The sequence below is a fragment of the Hoplias malabaricus genome, chromosome 8 (assembly GCF_029633855.1).
Source record: "Hoplias malabaricus isolate fHopMal1 chromosome 8, fHopMal1.hap1, whole genome shotgun sequence".
Lineage (NCBI taxonomy): Eukaryota > Metazoa > Chordata > Actinopteri > Characiformes > Erythrinidae > Hoplias > Hoplias malabaricus.
Window position 1 is genome coordinate 22,056,726 of NC_089807.1, and position 16,996 is coordinate 22,073,721.

The 16,996-nt window shown below is 50.6% G+C and overlaps 12 non-coding genes across 12 annotated transcripts; all 12 read right to left on the bottom strand.

Moving 5' to 3' along the window:
• Window positions 1-648: 648 nt before the first annotated feature.
• On the bottom strand, window positions 649-735 carry trnay-gua (transfer RNA tyrosine (anticodon GUA)). Its single transcript is given in 2 exon segments — window positions 649-684; window positions 699-735. It is a non-coding gene; the product is annotated as a tRNA-Tyr (tRNA).
• Window positions 736-3,385: 2,650 nt separating this feature from the next.
• Window positions 3,386-3,475, bottom strand: trnay-gua (transfer RNA tyrosine (anticodon GUA)). Its single transcript is given in 2 exon segments — window positions 3,386-3,421; window positions 3,439-3,475. It is a non-coding gene; the product is annotated as a tRNA-Tyr (tRNA).
• Window positions 3,476-4,753: 1,278 nt separating this feature from the next.
• On the bottom strand, window positions 4,754-4,840 carry trnay-gua (transfer RNA tyrosine (anticodon GUA)). Its single transcript is given in 2 exon segments — window positions 4,754-4,789; window positions 4,804-4,840. It is a non-coding gene; the product is annotated as a tRNA-Tyr (tRNA).
• Window positions 4,841-6,121: 1,281 nt separating this feature from the next.
• trnay-gua (transfer RNA tyrosine (anticodon GUA)) lies at window positions 6,122-6,208 on the bottom strand. The gene is given in 2 exon segments: window positions 6,122-6,157; window positions 6,172-6,208. It is a non-coding gene; the product is annotated as a tRNA-Tyr (tRNA).
• Window positions 6,209-7,487: 1,279 nt separating this feature from the next.
• trnay-gua (transfer RNA tyrosine (anticodon GUA)) lies at window positions 7,488-7,574 on the bottom strand. Its single transcript is given in 2 exon segments — window positions 7,488-7,523; window positions 7,538-7,574. It is a non-coding gene; the product is annotated as a tRNA-Tyr (tRNA).
• Window positions 7,575-8,171: 597 nt separating this feature from the next.
• trnay-gua (transfer RNA tyrosine (anticodon GUA)) lies at window positions 8,172-8,258 on the bottom strand. Its single transcript is given in 2 exon segments — window positions 8,172-8,207; window positions 8,222-8,258. It is a non-coding gene; the product is annotated as a tRNA-Tyr (tRNA).
• A 595-nt stretch (window positions 8,259-8,853) lies between these two features.
• On the bottom strand, window positions 8,854-8,940 carry trnay-gua (transfer RNA tyrosine (anticodon GUA)). The gene is given in 2 exon segments: window positions 8,854-8,889; window positions 8,904-8,940. It is a non-coding gene; the product is annotated as a tRNA-Tyr (tRNA).
• A 1,280-nt stretch (window positions 8,941-10,220) lies between these two features.
• On the bottom strand, window positions 10,221-10,307 carry trnay-gua (transfer RNA tyrosine (anticodon GUA)). Its single transcript is given in 2 exon segments — window positions 10,221-10,256; window positions 10,271-10,307. It is a non-coding gene; the product is annotated as a tRNA-Tyr (tRNA).
• Window positions 10,308-11,597: 1,290 nt separating this feature from the next.
• On the bottom strand, window positions 11,598-11,684 carry trnay-gua (transfer RNA tyrosine (anticodon GUA)). Its single transcript is given in 2 exon segments — window positions 11,598-11,633; window positions 11,648-11,684. It is a non-coding gene; the product is annotated as a tRNA-Tyr (tRNA).
• Window positions 11,685-12,279: 595 nt separating this feature from the next.
• trnay-gua (transfer RNA tyrosine (anticodon GUA)) lies at window positions 12,280-12,366 on the bottom strand. The gene is given in 2 exon segments: window positions 12,280-12,315; window positions 12,330-12,366. It is a non-coding gene; the product is annotated as a tRNA-Tyr (tRNA).
• A 1,291-nt stretch (window positions 12,367-13,657) lies between these two features.
• trnay-gua (transfer RNA tyrosine (anticodon GUA)) lies at window positions 13,658-13,744 on the bottom strand. Its single transcript is given in 2 exon segments — window positions 13,658-13,693; window positions 13,708-13,744. It is a non-coding gene; the product is annotated as a tRNA-Tyr (tRNA).
• Window positions 13,745-16,392: 2,648 nt separating this feature from the next.
• trnay-gua (transfer RNA tyrosine (anticodon GUA)) lies at window positions 16,393-16,479 on the bottom strand. The gene is given in 2 exon segments: window positions 16,393-16,428; window positions 16,443-16,479. It is a non-coding gene; the product is annotated as a tRNA-Tyr (tRNA).
• Window positions 16,480-16,996: the final 517 nt, after the last annotated feature.

Below are 16,996 nucleotides of genomic sequence, written 5' to 3' on the forward strand. Positions count from 1 at the left end.
ATCGCCTTATTAACAACTACAGTCCTCCGCTCTACCAACTGAGCTATCGAAGGTGCTATGCTAAAGGGTTGGACTGAAAACTGACAAGTGCGTTTAGGACAGACTCTCATGCACTCCTATGATTGTAGAGCGAGTACATCCGGCAAAAGCCTAGCCCTAGCCCCTGAACTTAATCCTATCTCCTTCCTTTCAGACGTAGCTGAAAACGGTGGCCCTGGTGGTCTAGTGGCTAGGATTCGGCACTCTCACTGCTGCGGCCGGGTTCGATTCCCGGTCAGGGAAGTGTGTGCTTTCTTGCACACCAAGTCCACTACAAGACTCTGGAAAGTCCCCCCCCCAACCAGATGCTGGGCTGTGTAGGTTGAAGGAATGTAAAGCGTCCTCCTTCTGCTACTTCCTTTTTTGCCAAACTTCTAAACGACACGTTGCTGCCTCAATCACCACCTCCACACACCCACACCAGCGTGGCTTTATGTTTTCAAGTCTGCAAGTCTTTTAGGGAGGCAAGATAAAGTTTGAGAAATTTGAATGGAACAGTGTAAATGATCCGTCACTGCCTTCAGCATATTGCACTCGGGCATGCCAGTGCATCTGGAGGCAGGCACCTGGCCATGATATCCCGCAGTGGCGTGAGGGAAAAGAAAAGTCTCCTTCGAGCCGGATTTGAACCAGCGACCTAAGGATCACCTTATTAACAACTACAGTCCTCCGCTCTACCAACTGAGCTATCGAAGGTGCTATGCTAAGGGATTGGACTGAAAACTGACAAGTGCGTTTAGGACAGACTCTCATGCACTCCTATGATTGTAGAGCGAGTACATCCGGCAAAAGCCTAGCCCTAGCCCCTGAACTTAATCCTATCTCCTTCCTTTCAGACGTAGCTGAAAACGGTGGCCCTGGTGGTCTAGTGGCTAGGATTCGGCACTCTCACCGCTGCGGCTGGGTTCGATTCCCGGTCAGGGAAGTGTGTGCTTTCTTGCACACCAAGTCCACTACAAGACTCTGGAAAGTCCCCCCCCCCCAACCAGATGCTGGGCTGTGTAGGTTGAAGGAATGTAAAGCGTCCTCCTTCTGCTACTTCCTTTTTTGCCAAACTTCTAAACGACACGTTGCTGCCTCATTCACCACCTCCACACACCCACACCAGCGTGGCTTTATGTTTTCAAGTCTGCAAGTCTTTTAGGGAGGCAAGATAAAGTTTGAGAAATTTGAATGGAACAATGTAAATGATCCGTCACTGCCTTCAGCATATTGCACTCTGGCATGCCAGTGCATCTGCAGGCAGGCACCTGGCCATGATATCCCGCAGTGGCACGAGGGAAAAGAAAAGTCTCCTTCGAGCCGGATTTGAACCAGCGACCTAAAAATCGACTTATTAACAACTACAGTCCTCTGCTCTACCAACTGAGCTATCGAAGGTGCTATGCTAAGGGGTTGGACTGAAAACTGACAAGTGCGTTTAGGACAGAGTCTCATGCACTCCTATGATTGTAGAGCGAGTACATCCGGCAAAAGCCTAGCCCTAGCCCCTGAACTTAATCCTATCTCCTTCCTTTCAGACGTAACTGAAAGCGGTGGCCCTGGTGGTCTAGTGGCTAGGATTTGGTGCTCTCACCGCTGCGGCCGAGTTCGATTCCCGGTCAGGGAAGTGTGTGCTTTCTTGCACACCAAGTCCACTACAAGACTCTGGAAAGTCCCCCCCCCCCCCCCCAACCAGATGCTGGGCTGTGTAGGTTGAAGGAATGTAAAGCGTCCTCCTTCTGCTACTTCCTTTTTTGCCAAACTTCTAAACGACACGTTGCTGCCTCATTCACCACCTCCACACACCCACACCAGCGTGGCTTTATGTTTTCAAGTCTGCAAGTCTTTTAGGGAGGCAAGATAAAGTTTGAGAAATTTGAATGGAACAGTGTAAATGATCCGTCACTGCCTTCAGCATATTGCACTCTGGCATGCCAGTGCATCTGGAGGCAGGCACCTGGCCATGATATCCCGCAGTGGCACGAGGGAAAAGAAAAGTCTCCTTCGAGCCGGATTTGAACCAGCGACCTAAGGATCGCCTTATTAACAACTACAGTACTCCGCTCTACCAAATGAGCTATCGAAGGTGCTATGCTAAAGGGTTGGACTGAAAACTGACAAGTGCGTTTAGGACAGACTCTCATGCACTCCTATGATTGTAGAGCGGGTACATCCGGCAAAAGCCTAGCCCTAGCCCCTGAACTTAATCCTATCTCCTTCCTTTCAGACGTAGCTGAAAACGGTGGCCCTGGTAGTCTAGTGGCTAGGATTCGGCACTCTCACCGCTGCGGCCGGGTTCGATTCCCGGTCAGGGAAGTGTGTGCTTTCTTGCACACCAAGTCCACTACAAGACTCTGGAAGGTCCCCCCCCCACCCACATGCTGGGCTGTGTAGGTTGAAGGAATGTAAAGCGTCCTCCTTCTGCTACTTCCTTTTTTGCCAAACTTCTAAACGACACGTTGCTGCCTCAATCACCACCTCCACACACCCACACCAGCGTGGCTTTATGTTTTCAAGTCTGCAAGTCTTTTAGGGAGGCAAGATAAAGTTTGAGAAATTTGAATGGAACAGTGTAAATGATCCGTCACTGCCTTCAGCATATTGCACTCGGGCATGCCAGTGCATCTGCAGGCAGGCACCTGGCCATGATATCCCGCAGTGGCGCGAGGGAAAAGAAGAGTCTCCTTCGAGCCTGATTTGAACCAGCGACCTAAGGATCGCCTTATTAACAACTACAGTCCTCCGCTCTACCAACTGAGCTATCGAAGGTGCTATGCTAAAGGGTTGGACTGAAAACTGACAAGTGCGTTTAGGACAGACTCTCATGCACTCCTATGATTGTAGAGCGAGTACATCCGGCAAAAGCCTAGCCCTAGCCCCTGAACTTAATCCTATCTCCTTCCTTTCAGACGTAGCTGAAAACGGTGGCCCTGGTGGTCTAGTGGCTAGGATTCGGCACTCTCACTGCTGCGGCCGGGTTCGATTCCCGGTCAGGGAAGTGTGTGCTTTCTTGCACACCAAGTCCACTACAAGACTCTGGAAAGTCCCCCCCCCAACCAGATGCTGGGCTGTGTAGGTTGAAGGAATGTAAAGCGTCCTCCTTCTGCTACTTCCTTTTTTGCCAAACTTCTAAACGACACGTTGCTGCCTCAATCACCACCTCCACACACCCACACCAGCGTGGCTTTATGTTTTCAAGTCTGCAAGTCTTTTAGGGAGGCAAGATAATGTTTGAGAAATTTGAATGGAACAGTGTAAATGATCCGTCACTGCCTTCAGCATATTGCACTCGGGCATGCCAGTGCATCTGGAGGCAGGCACCTGGCCATGATATCCCGCAGTGGCGTGAGGGAAAAGAAAAGTCTCCTTCGAGCCGGATTTGAACCAGCGACCTAAGGATTTTCGCCTTATTAACAACTACAGTCCTCCGCTCTACCAACTGAGCTATCGAAGGTGCTATGCTAAGGGATTGGACTGAAAACTGACAAGTGCGTTTAGGACAGACTCTCATGCACTCCTATGATTGTAGAGCGAGTACATCCGGCAAAAGCCTAGCCCTAGCCCCTGAACTTAATCCTATCTCCTTCCTTTCAGACGTAGCTGAAAACGGTGGCCCTGGTGGTCTAGTGGCTAGGATTCGGCACTCTCACCGCTGCGGCCGGGTTCGATTCCCGGTCAGGGAAGTGTGTGCTTTCTTGCACACCAAGTCCACTACAAGACTCTGGAAGGTCCCCCCCCCACCCACATGCTGGGCTGTGTAGGTTGAAGGAATGTAAAGCGTCCTCCTTCTGCTACTTCCTTTTTTGCCAAACTTCTAAACGACACGTTGCTGCCTCAATCACCACCTCCACACACCCACACCAGCGTGGCTTTATGTTTTCAAGTCTGCAAGTCTTTTAGGGAGGCAAGATAAAGTTTGAGAAATTTGAATGGAACAGTGTAAATGATCCGTCACTGCCTTCAGCATATTGCACTCGGGCATGCCAGTGCATCTGCAGGCAGGCACCTGGCCATGATATCCCGCAGTGGCGCGAGGGAAAAGAAGAGTCTCCTTCGAGCCTGATTTGAACCAGCGACCTAAGGATCGCCTTATTAACAACTACAGTCCTCCGCTCTACCAACTGAGCTATCGAAGGTGCTATGCTAAAGGGTTGGACTGAAAACTGACAAGTGCGTTTAGGACAGACTCTCATGCACTCCTATGATTGTAGAGCGAGTACATCCGGCAAAAGCCTAGCCCTAGCCCCTGAACTTAATCCTATCTCCTTCCTTTCAGACGTAGCTGAAAACGGTGGCCCTGGTGGTCTAGTGGCTAGGATTCGGCACTCTCACTGCTGCGGCCGGGTTCGATTCCCGGTCAGGGAAGTGTGTGCTTTCTTGCACACCAAGTCCACTACAAGACTCTGGAAAGTCCCCCCCCCCAACCAGATGCTGGGCTGTGTAGGTTGAAGGAATGTAAAGCGTCCTCCTTCTGCTACTTCCTTTTTTGCCAAACACACACTCTATCAGATTCTGCCTCAATCACCACCTCCACACACCCACACCAGCGTGGCTTTATGTTTTCAAGTCTGCAAGTCTTTTAGGGAGGCAAGATAATGTTTGAGAAATTTGAATGGAACAGTGTAAATGATCCGTCACTGCCTTCAGCATATTGCACTCGGGCATGCCAGTGCATCTGGAGGCAGGCACCTGGCCATGATATCCCGCAGTGGCGTGAGGGAAAAGAAAAGTCTCCTTCGAGCCGGATTTGAACCAGCGACCTAAGGATCGCCTTATTAACAACTACAGTCCTCCGCTCTACCAACTGAGCTATCGAAGGTGCTATGCTAAGGGATTGGACTGAAAACTGACAAGTGCGTTTAGGACAGACTCTCATGCACTCCTATGATTGTAGAGCGAGTACATCCGGCAAAAGCCTAGCCCTAGCCCCTGAACTTAATCCTATCTCCTTCCTTTCAGACGTAGCTGAAAACGGTGGCCCTGGTGGTCTAGTGGCTAGTATTCGGCACTCTCACCGCTGCGGCTGGGTTCGATTCCCGGTCAGGGAAGTGTGTGCTTTCTTGCACACCAAGTCCACTACAAGACTCTGGAAAGTCCCCCCCCCCCAACCAGATGCTGGGCTGTGTAGGTTGAAGGAATGTAAAGCGTCCTCCTTCTGCTACTTCCTTTTTTGCCAAACTTCTAAACGACACGTTGCTGCCTCATTCACCACCTCCACACACCCCACACCAGCGTGGCTTTATGTTTTCAAGTCTGCAAGTCTTTTAGGGAGGCAAGATAAAGTTTGAGAAATTTGAATGGAACAATGTAAATGATCCGTCACTGCCTTCAGCATATTGCACTCTGGCATGCCAGTGCATCTGCAGGCAGGCACCTGGCCATGATATCCCGCAGTGGCACGAGGGAAAAGAAAAGTCTCCTTCGAGCCGGATTTGAACCAGCGACCTAAAAATCAACTTATTAACAACTACAGTCCTCTGCTCTACCAACTGAGCTATCGAAGGTGCTATGCTAAGGGGTTGGACTGAAAACTGACAAGTGCGTTTAGGACAGAGTCTCATGCACTCCTATGATTGTAGAGCGAGTACATCCGGCAAAAGCCTAGCCCTAGCCCCTGAACTTAATCCTATCTCCTTCCTTTCAGACGTAACTGAAAGCGGTGGCCCTGGTGGTCTAGTGGCTAGGATTCGGTGCTCTCACCGCTGCGGCCGAGTTCGATTCCCGGTCAGGGAAGTGTGTGCTTTCTTGCACACCAAGTCCACTACAAGACTCTGGAAGGTCCCCCCCCCCACCCACATGCTGGGCTGTGTAGGTTGAAGGAATGTAAAGCGTCCTCCTTCTGCTACTTCCTTTTTTGCCAAACTTCTAAACGACACGTTGCTGCCTCAATCACCACCTCCACACACCCACACCAGCGTGGCTTTATGTTTTCAAGTCTGCAAGTCTTTTAGGGAGGCAAGATAAAGTTTGAGAAATTTGAATGGAACAGTGTAAATGATCCGTCACTGCCTTCAGCATATTGCACTCGGGCATGCCAGTGCATCTGGAGGCAGGCACCTGGCCATGATATCCCGCAGTGGCGCGAGGGAAAAGAAAAGTCTCCTTCGAGCCGGATTTGAACCAGCGACCTAAGGATCGTCTTATTAACAACTACAGTCCTCCGCTCTACCAACTGAGCTATCGAAGGTGCTATGCTAAGGGATTGGACTGAAAACTGACAAGTGCGTTTAGGACAGACTCTCATGCACTCCTATGATTGTAGAGCGAGTACATCCGGCAAAAGCCTAGCCCTAGCCCCTGAACTTAATCCTATCTCCTTCCTTTCAGACGTAGCTGAAAACGGTGGCCCTGGTGGTCTACTGGCTAGGATTCGGCACTCTCACCGCTGCGGCTGGGTTCGATTCCCGGTCAGGGAAGTGTGTGCTTTCTTGCACACCAAGTCCACTACAAGACTCTGGAAAGTCCCCCCCCCCCAACCAGATGCTGGGCTGTGTAGGTTGAAGGAATGTAAAGCGTCCTCCTTCTGCTACTTCCTTTTTTGCCAAACTTCTAAACGACACGTTGCTGCCTCATTCACCACCTCCACACACCCACACCAGCGTGGCTTTATGTTTTCAAGTCTGCAAGTCTTTTAGGGAGGCAAGATAAAGTTTGAGAAATTTGAATGGAACAATGTAAATGATCCGTCACTGCCTTCAGCATATTGCACTCTGGCATGCCAGTGCATCTGGAGGCAGGCACCTGGCCATGATATCCCGCAGTGGCACGAGGGAAAAGAAAAGTCTCCTTCGAGCTGGATTTGAACCAGCGACCTAAGGATTGCCTTATTAACAACTACAGTCCTCCGCTCTACCAACTGAGCTATCAAAGGTGCTATGCTAAGGGATTGGACTGAAAACTGACAAGTGCGTTTAGGACAGACTCTCATGCACTCCTATGATTGTAGAGCGGGTACATCCGGCAAAAGCCTAGCCCTAGCCCCTGAACTTAATCCTATCTCCTTCCTTTCAGACGTAGCTGAAAACGGTGGCCCTGGTAGTCTAGTGGCTAGGATTCGGCGCTCTCACCGCTGCGGCCGGGTTCGATTCCCGGTCAGGGAAGTGTGTGCTTTCTTGCACACCAAGTCCACTACAAGACTCTGGAAGGTCCCCCCCCCACCCACATGCTGGGCTGTGTAGGTTGAAGGAATGTAAAGCGTCCTCCTTCTGCTACTTCCTTTTTTGCCAAACTTCTAAACGACACGTTGCTGCCTCAATCACCACCTCCACACACCCACACCAGCGTGGCTTTATGTTTTCAAGTCTGCAAGTCTTTTAGGGAGGCAAGATAAAGTTTGAGAAATTTGAATGGAACAGTGTAAATGATCCGTCACTGCCTTCAGCATATTGCACTCGGGCATGCCAGTGCATCTGGAGGCAGGCACCTGGCCATGATATCCCGCAGTGGCGCGAGGGAAAAGAAAAGTCTCCTTCGAGCCGGATTTGAACCAGCGACCTAAGGATCGCCTTATTAACAACTACAGTCCTCCGCTCTACCAACTGAGCTATCGAAGGTGCTATGCTAAGGGATTGGACTGAAAACTGACAAGTGCGTTTAGGACAGACTCTCATGCACTCCTATGATTGTAGAGCGAGTACATCCGGCAAAAGCCTAGCCCTAGCCCCTGAACTTAATCCTATCTCCTTCCTTTCAGACGTAGCTGAAAACGGTGGCCCTGGTGGTCTACTGGCTAGGATTCGGCACTCTCACCGCTGCGGCTGGGTTCGATTCCCGGTCAGGGAAGTGTGTGCTTTCTTGCACACCAAGTCCACTACAAGACTCTGGAAAGTCCCCCCCCCCCAACCAGATGCTGGGCTGTGTAGGTTGAAGGAATGTAAAGCGTCCTCCTTCTGCTACTTCCTTTTTTGCCAAACTTCTAAACGACACGTTGCTGCCTCATTCACCACCTCCACACACCCACACCAGCGTGGCTTTATGTTTTCAAGTCTGCAAGTCTTTTAGGGAGGCAAGATAAAGTTTGAGAAATTTGAATGGAACAATGTAAATGATCCGTCACTGCCTTCAGCATATTGCACTCTGGCATGCCAGTGCATCTGGAGGCAGGCACCTGGCCATGATATCCCGCAGTGGCACGAGGGAAAAGAAAAGTCTCCTTCGAGCCGGATTTGAACCAGCGACCTAAGGATCGCCTTATTAACAACTACAGTCCTCCGCTCTACCAACTGAGCTATCGAAGGTGCTATGCTAAGGGATTGGACTGAAAACTGACAAGTGCGTTTAGGACAGACTCTCATGCACTCCTATGATTGTAGAGCGGGTACATCCGGCAAAAGCCTAGCCCTAGCCCCTGAACTTAATCCTATCTCCTTCCTTTCAGACGTAGCTGAAAACGGTGGCCCTGGTAGTCTAGTGGCTAGGATTCGGCACTCTCACCGCTGCGGCCGGGTTCGATTCCCGGTCAGGGAAGTGTGTGCTTTCTTGCACACCAAGTCCACTACAAGACTCTGGAAGGTCCCCCCCCCACCCACATGCTGGGCTGTGTAGGTTGAAGGAATGTAAAGCGTCCTCCTTCTGCTACTTCCTTTTTTGCCAAACTTCTAAACGACACGTTGCTGCCTCAATCACCACCTCCACACACCCACACCAGCGTGGCTTTATGTTTTCAAGTCTGCAAGTCTTTTAGGGAGGCAAGATAAAGTTTGAGAAATTTGAATGGAACAGTGTAAATGATCCGTCACTGCCTTCAGCATATTGCACTCGGGCATGCCAGTGCATCTGGAGGCAGGCACCTGGCCATGATATCCCGCAGTGGCGCGAGGGAAAAGAAAAGTCTCCTTCGAGCCGGATTTGAACCAGCGACCTAAGGATCGCCTTATTAACAACTACAGTCCTCCGCTCTACCAACTGAGCTATCGAAGGTGCTATGCTAAGGGATTGGACTGAAAACTGACAAGTGCGTTTAGGACAGACTCTCATGCACTCCTATGATTGTAGAGCGAGTACATCCGGCAAAAGCCTAGCCCTAGCCCCTGAACTTAATCCTATCTCCTTCCTTTCAGACGTAGCTGAAAACGGTGGCCCTGGTGGTCTACTGGCTAGGATTCGGCACTCTCACCGCTGCGGCTGGGTTCGATTCCCGGTCAGGGAAGTGTGTGCTTTCTTGCACACCAAGTCCACTACAAGACTCTGGAAAGTCCCCCCCCCCCCAACCAGATGCTGGGCTGTGTAGGTTGAAGGAATGTAAAGCGTCCTCCTTCTGCTACTTCCTTTTTTGCCAAACTTCTAAACGACACGTTGCTGCCTCATTCACCACCTCCACACACCCACACCAGCGTGGCTTTATGTTTTCAAGTCTGCAAGTCTTTTAGGGAGGCAAGATAAAGTTTGAGAAATTTGAATGGAACAATGTAAATGATCCGTCACTGCCTTCAGCATATTGCACTCTGGCATGCCAGTGCATCTGGAGGCAGGCACCTGGCCATGATATCCCGCAGTGGCACGAGGGAAAAGAAAAGTCTCCTTCGAGCCGGATTTGAACCAGCGACCTAAGGATCGCCTTATTAACAACTACAGTACTCCGCTCTACCAACTGAGCTATTGAAGGTGCTATGCTAAGGGATTGGACTGAAAACTGACAAGTGCGTTTAGGACAGACTCTCATGCACTCCTATGATTGTAGAGCGGGTACATCCGGCAAAAGCCTAGCCCTAGCCCCTGAACTTAATCCTATCTCCTTCCTTTCAGACGTAGCTGAAAACGGTGGCCCTGGTAGTCTAGTGGCTAGGATTCGGCACTCTCACCGCTGCGGCCGGGTTCGATTCCCGGTCAGGGAAGTGTGTGCTTTCTTGCACACCAAGTCCACTACAAGACTCTGGAAGGTCCCCCCCCCACCCACATGCTGGGCTGTGTAGGTTGAAGGAATGTAAAGCGTCCTCCTTCTGCTACTTCCTTTTTTGCCAAACTTCTAAACGACACGTTGCTGCCTCAATCACCACCTCCACACACCCACACCAGCGTGGCTTTATGTTTTCAAGTCTGCAAGTCTTTTAGGGAGGCAAGATAAAGTTTGAGAAATTTGAATGGAACAGTGTAAATGATCCGTCACTGCCTTCAGCATATTGCACTCGGGCATGCCAGTGCATCTGGAGGCAGGCACCTGGCCATGATATCCCGCAGTGGCGCGAGGGAAAAGAAAAGTCTCCTTCGAGCCGGATTTGAACCAGCGACCTAAGGATCGCCTTATTAACAACTACAGTCCTCCGCTCTACCAACTGAGCTATCGAAGGTGCTATGCTAAGGGATTGGACTGAAAACTGACAAGTGCGTTTAGGACAGACTCTCATGCACTCCTATGATTGTAGAGCGAGTACATCCGGCAAAAGCCTAGCCCTAGCCCCTGAACTTAATCCTATCTCCTTCCTTTCAGACGTAGCTGAAAACGGTGGCCCTGGTGGTCTACTGGCTAGGATTCGGCACTCTCACCGCTGCGGCTGGGTTCGATTCCCGGTCAGGGAAGTGTGTGCTTTCTTGCACACCAAGTCCACTACAAGACTCTGGAAAGTCCCCCCCCCCCAACCAGATGCTGGGCTGTGTAGGTTGAAGGAATGTAAAGCGTCCTCCTTCTGCTACTTCCTTTTTTGCCAAACTTCTAAACGACACGTTGCTGCCTCATTCACCACCTCCACACACCCACACCAGCGTGGCTTTATGTTTTCAAGTCTGCAAGTCTTTTAGGGAGGCAAGATAAAGTTTGAGAAATTTGAATGGAACAGTGTAAATGATCCGTCACTGCCTTCAGCATATTGCACTCTGGCATGCCAGTGCATCTGGAGGCAGGCACCTGGCCATGATATCCCGCAGTGGCACGAGGGAAAAGAAAAGTCTCCTTCGAGCCGGATTTGAACCAGCGACCTAAAAATCGACTTTTTAACAACTACAGTCCTCTGCTCTACCAACTGAGCTATCGAAGGTGCTATGCTAAGGGGTTGGACTGAAAACTGACAAGTGCATTTAGGACAGAGTCTCATGCACTCCTATGATTGTAGAGCGAGTACATCCGGCAAAAGCCTAGCCCTAGCCCCTGAACTTAATCCTATCTCCTTCCTTTCAGACGTAACTGAAAGCGGTGGCCCTGGTGGTCTAGTGGCTAGGATTCGGTGCTCTCACCGCTGCGGCCGAGTTCGATTCCCGGTCAGGGAAGTGTGTGCTTTCTTGCACACCAAGTCCACTACAAGACTCTGGAAGCCCCCCCCCCCCCCCCCCCCCCAACCAGATGCTGGGCTGTGTAGGTTGAAGGAATGTAAAGCGTCCTCCTTCTGCTACTTCCTTTTTTGCCAAACTTCTAAACGACACGTTGCTGCCTCATTCACCACCTCCACACACCCACACCAGCGTGGCTTTATGTTTTCAAGTCTGCAAGTCTTTTAGGGAGGCAAGATAAAGTTTGAGAAATTTGAATGGAACAGTGTAAATGATCCGTCACTGCCTTCAGCATATTGCACTCTGGCATGCCAGTGCATCTGGAGGCAGGCACCTGGCCATGATATCCCGCAGTGGCACGAGGGAAAAGAAAAGTCTCCTTCGAGCCGGATTTGAACCAGCGACCTAAGGATCGCCTTATTAACAACTACAGTCCTCCGCTCTACCAACTGAGCTATCGAAGGTGCTATGCTAAGGGATTGGACTGAAAACTGACAAGTGCGTTTAGGACAGACTCTCATGCACTCCTATGATTGTAGAGCGGGTACATCCGGCAAAAGCCTAGCCCTAGCCCCTGAACTTAATCCTATCTCCTTCCTTTTTGACGTAGCTGAAAACGGTGGCCCTGGTAGTCTAGTGGCTAGGATTCGGCACTCTCACCGCTGCGGCCGGGTTCGATTCCCGGTCAGGGAAGTGTGTGCTTTCTTGCACACCAAGTCCACTACAAGACTCTGGAAGGTCCCCCCCCCACCCACATGCTGGGCTGTGTAGGTTGAAGGAATGTAAAGCGTCCTCCTTCTGCTACTTCCTTTTTTGCCAAACTTCTAAACGACACGTTGCTGCCTCAATCACCACCTCCACACACCCACACCAGCGTGGCTTTATGTTTTCAAGTCTGCAAGTCTTTTAGGGAGGCAAGATAAAGTTTGAGAAATTTGAATGGAACAGTGTAAATGATCCGTCACTGCCTTCAGCATATTGCACTCGGGCATGCCAGTGCATCTGGAGGCAGGCACCTGGCCATGATATCCCGCAGTGGCGCGAGGGAAAAGAAAAGTCTCCTTCAAGCCGGATTTGAACCAGCGACCTAAGGATCGCCTTATTAACAACTACAGTCCTCCGCTCTACCAACTGAGCTATCGAAGGTGCTATGCTAAGGGATTGGACTGAAAACTGACAAGTGCGTTTAGGACAGACTCTCATGCACTCCTATGATTGTAGAGCGAGTACATCCGGCAAAAGCCTAGCCCTAGCCCCTGAACTTAATCCTATCTCCTTCCTTTCAGACGTAGCTGAAAACGGTGGCCCTGGTGGTCTACTGGCTAGGATTCGGCACTCTCACCGCTGCGGCTGGGTTCGATTCCCGGTCAGGGAAGTGTGTGCTTTCTTGCACACCAAGTCCACTACAAGACTCTGGAAAGTCCCCCCCCCCCCAACCAGATGCTGGGCTGTGTAGGTTGAAGGAATGTAAAGCGTCCTCCTTCTGCTACTTCCTTTTTTGCCAGACTTCTAAACGACACGTTGCTGCCTCATTCACCACCTCCACACACCCACACCAGCGTGGCTTTATGTTTTCAAGTCTGCAAGTCTTTTAGGGAGGCAAGATAAAGTTTGAGAAATTTGAATGGAACAATGTAAATGATCCGTCACTGCCTTCAGCATATTGCACTCTGGCATGCCAGTGCATCTGCAGGCAGGCACCTGGCCATGATATCCCGCAGTGGCACGAGGGAAAAGAAAAGTCTTCTTCGAGCCGGATTTGAACCAGCGACCTAAAAATCGACTTATTAACAACTACAGTCCTCTGCTCTACCAACTGAGCTATCGAAGGTGCTATGCTAAAGGGTTGGACTGAAAACTGACAAGTGCGTTTAGGACAGAGTCTCATGCACTCCTATGATTGTAGAGCGAGTACATCCGGCAAAAGCCTAGCCCTAGCCCCTGAACTTAATCCTATCTCCTTCCTTTCAGACGTAACTGAAAGCGGTGGCCCTGGTGGTCTAGTGGCTAGGATTCGGTGCTCTCACCGCTGCGGCCGAGTTCGATTCCCGGTCAGGGAAGTGTGTGCTTTCTTGCACACCAAGTCCACTACAAGACTCTGGAAGCCCCCCCCCCCCCCCCCCCCCCAACCAGATGCTGGGCTGTGTAGGTTGAAGGAATGTAAAGCGTCCTCCTTCTGCTACTTCCTTTTTTGCCAAACTTCTAAACGACACGTTGCTGCCTCATTCACCACCTCCACACACCCACACCAGCGTGGCTTTATGTTTTCAAGTCTGCAAGTCTTTTAGGGAGGCAAGATAAAGTTTGAGAAATTTGAATGGAACAGTGTAAATGATCCGTCACTGCCTTCAGCATATTGCACTCTGGCATGCCAGTGCATCTGGAGGCAGGCACCTGGCCATGATATCCCGCAGTGGCACGAGGGAAAAGAAAAGTCTCCTTCGAGCCGGATTTGAACCAGCGACCTAAGGATCGCCTTATTAACAACTACAGTCCTCCGCTCTACCAACTGAGCTATCGAAGGTGCTATGCTAAGGGATTGGACTGAAAACTGACAAGTGCGTTTAGGACAGACTCTCATGCACTCCTATGATTGTAGAGCGGGTACATCCGGCAAAAGCCTAGCCCTAGCCCCTGAACTTAATCCTATCTCCTTCCTTTTTGACGTAGCTGAAAACGGTGGCCCTGGTAGTCTAGTGGCTAGGATTCGGCACTCTCACCGCTGCGGCCGGGTTCGATTCCCGGTCAGGGAAGTGTGTGCTTTCTTGCACACCAAGTCCACTACAAGACTCTGGAAGGTCCCCCCCCCACCCACATGCTGGGCTGTGTAGGTTGAAGGAATGTAAAGCGTCCTCCTTCTGCTACTTCCTTTTTTGCCAAACTTCTAAACGACACGTTGCTGCCTCAATCACCACCTCCACACACCCACACCAGCGTGGCTTTATGTTTTCAAGTCTGCAAGTCTTTTAGGGAGGCAAGATAAAGTTTGAGAAATTTGAATGGAACAGTGTAAATGATCCGTCACTGCCTTCAGCATATTGCACTCGGGCATGCCAGTGCATCTGGAGGCAGGCACCTGGCCATGATATCCCGCAGTGGCGCGAGGGAAAAGAAAAGTCTCCTTCGAGCCGGATTTGAACCAGTGACCTAAGGATCGCCTTATTAACAACTACAGTCCTCCGCTCTACCAACTGAGCTATCGAAGGTGCTATGCTAAGGGATTGGACTGAAAACTGACAAGTGCGTTTAGGACAGAGTCTCATGCACTCCTATGATTGTAGAGCGAGTACATCCGGCAAAAGCCTAGCCCTAGCCCCTGAACTTAATCCTATCTCCTTCCTTTCAGACGTAACTGAAAGCGGTGGCCCTGGTGGTCTAGTGGCTAGGATTTGGTGCTCTCACCGCTGCGGCCGAGTTCGATTCCCGGTCAGGGAAGTGTGTGCTTTCTTGCACACCAAGTCCACTACAAGACTCTGGAAAGTCCCCCCCCCCCCCCCAACCAGATGCTGGGCTGTGTAGGTTGAAGGAATGTAAAGCGTCCTCCTTCTGCTACTTCCTTTTTTGCCAAACTTCTAAACGACACGTTGCTGCCTCATTCACCACCTCCACACACCCACACCAGCGTGGCTTTATGTTTTCAAGTCTGCAAGTCTTTTAGGGAGGCAAGATAAAGTTTGAGAAATTTGAATGGAACAGTGTAAATGATCCGTCACTGCCTTCAGCATATTGCACTCTGGCATGCCAGTGCATCTGGAGGCAGGCACCTGGCCATGATATCCCGCAGTGGCACGAGGGAAAAGAAAAGTCTCCTTCGAGCCGGATTTGAACCAGCGACCTAAGGATCGCCTTATTAACAACTACAGTACTCCGCTCTACCAAATGAGCTATCGAAGGTGCTATGCTAAAGGGTTGGACTGAAAACTGACAAGTGCGTTTAGGACAGACTCTCATGCACTCCTATGATTGTAGAGCGGGTACATCCGGCAAAAGCCTAGCCCTAGCCCCTGAACTTAATCCTATCTCCTTCCTTTCAGACGTAGCTGAAAACGGTGGCCCTGGTAGTCTAGTGGCTAGGATTCGGCACTCTCACCGCTGCGGCCGGGTTCGATTCCCGGTCAGGGAAGTGTGTGCTTTCTTGCACACCAAGTCCACTACAAGACTCTGGAAGGTCCCCCCCCCACCCACATGCTGGGCTGTGTAGGTTGAAGGAATGTAAAGCGTCCTCCTTCTGCTACTTCCTTTTTTGCCAAACTTCTAAACGACACGTTGCTGCCTCAATCACCACCTCCACACACCCACACCAGCGTGGCTTTATGTTTTCAAGTCTGCAAGTCTTTTAGGGAGGCAAGATAAAGTTTGAGAAATTTGAATGGAACAGTGTAAATGATCCGTCACTGCCTTCAGCATATTGCACTCGGGCATGCCAGTGCATCTGCAGGCAGGCACCTGGCCATGATATCCCGCAGTGGCGCGAGGGAAAAGAAGAGTCTCCTTCGAGCCTGATTTGAACCAGCGACCTAAGGATCGCCTTATTAACAACTACAGTCCTCCGCTCTACCAACTGAGCTATCGAAGGTGCTATGCTAAAGGGTTGGACTGAAAACTGACAAGTGCGTTTAGGACAGACTCTCATGCACTCCTATGATTGTAGAGCGAGTACATCCGGCAAAAGCCTAGCCCTAGCCCCTGAACTTAATCCTATCTCCTTCCTTTCAGACGTAGCTGAAAACGGTGGCCCTGGTGGTCTAGTGGCTAGGATTCGGCACTCTCACTGCTGCGGCCGGGTTCGATTCCCGGTCAGGGAAGTGTGTGCTTTCTTGCACACCAAGTCCACTACAAGACTCTGGAAAGTCCCCCCCCCCAACCAGATGCTGGGCTGTGTAGGTTGAAGGAATGTAAAGCGTCCTCCTTCTGCTACTTCCTTTTTTGCCAAACTTCTAAACGACACGTTGCTGCCTCAATCACCACCTCCACACACCCACACCAGCGTGGCTTTATGTTTTCAAGTCTGCAAGTCTTTTAGGGAGGCAAGATAATGTTTGAGAAATTTGAATGGAACAGTGTAAATGATCCGTCACTGCCTTCAGCATATTGCACTCGGGCATGCCAGTGCATCTGGAGGCAGGCACCTGGCCATGATATCCCGCAGTGGCGTGAGGGAAAAGAAAAGTCTCCTTCGAGCCGGATTTGAACCAGCGACCTAAGGATCGCCTTATTAACAACTACAGTCCTCCGCTCTACCAACTGAGCTATCGAAGGTGCTATGCTAAGGGATTGGACTGAAAACTGACAAGTGCGTTTAGGACAGACTCTCATGCACTCCTATGATTGTAGAGCGAGTACATCCGGCAAAAGCCTAGCCCTAGCCCCTGAACTTAATCCTATCTCCTTCCTTTCAGACATAGCTGAAAACGGTGGCCCTGGTGGTCTAGTGGCTAGTATTCGGCACTCTCACCGCTGCGGCTGGGTTCGATTCCCGGTCAGGGAAGTGTGTGCTTTCTTGCACACCAAGTCCACTACAAGACTCTGGAAAGTCCCCCCCCCCCAACCAGATGCTGGGCTGTGTAGGTTGAAGGAATGTAAAGCGTCCTCCTTCTGCTACTTCCTTTTTTGCCAAACTTCTAAACGACACGTTGCTGCCTCATTCACCACCTCCACACACCCACACCAGCGTGGCTTTATGTTTTCAAGTCTGCAAGTCTTTTAGGGAGGCAAGATAAAGTTTGAGAAATTTGAATGGAACAATGTAAATGATCCGTCACTGCCTTCAGCATAT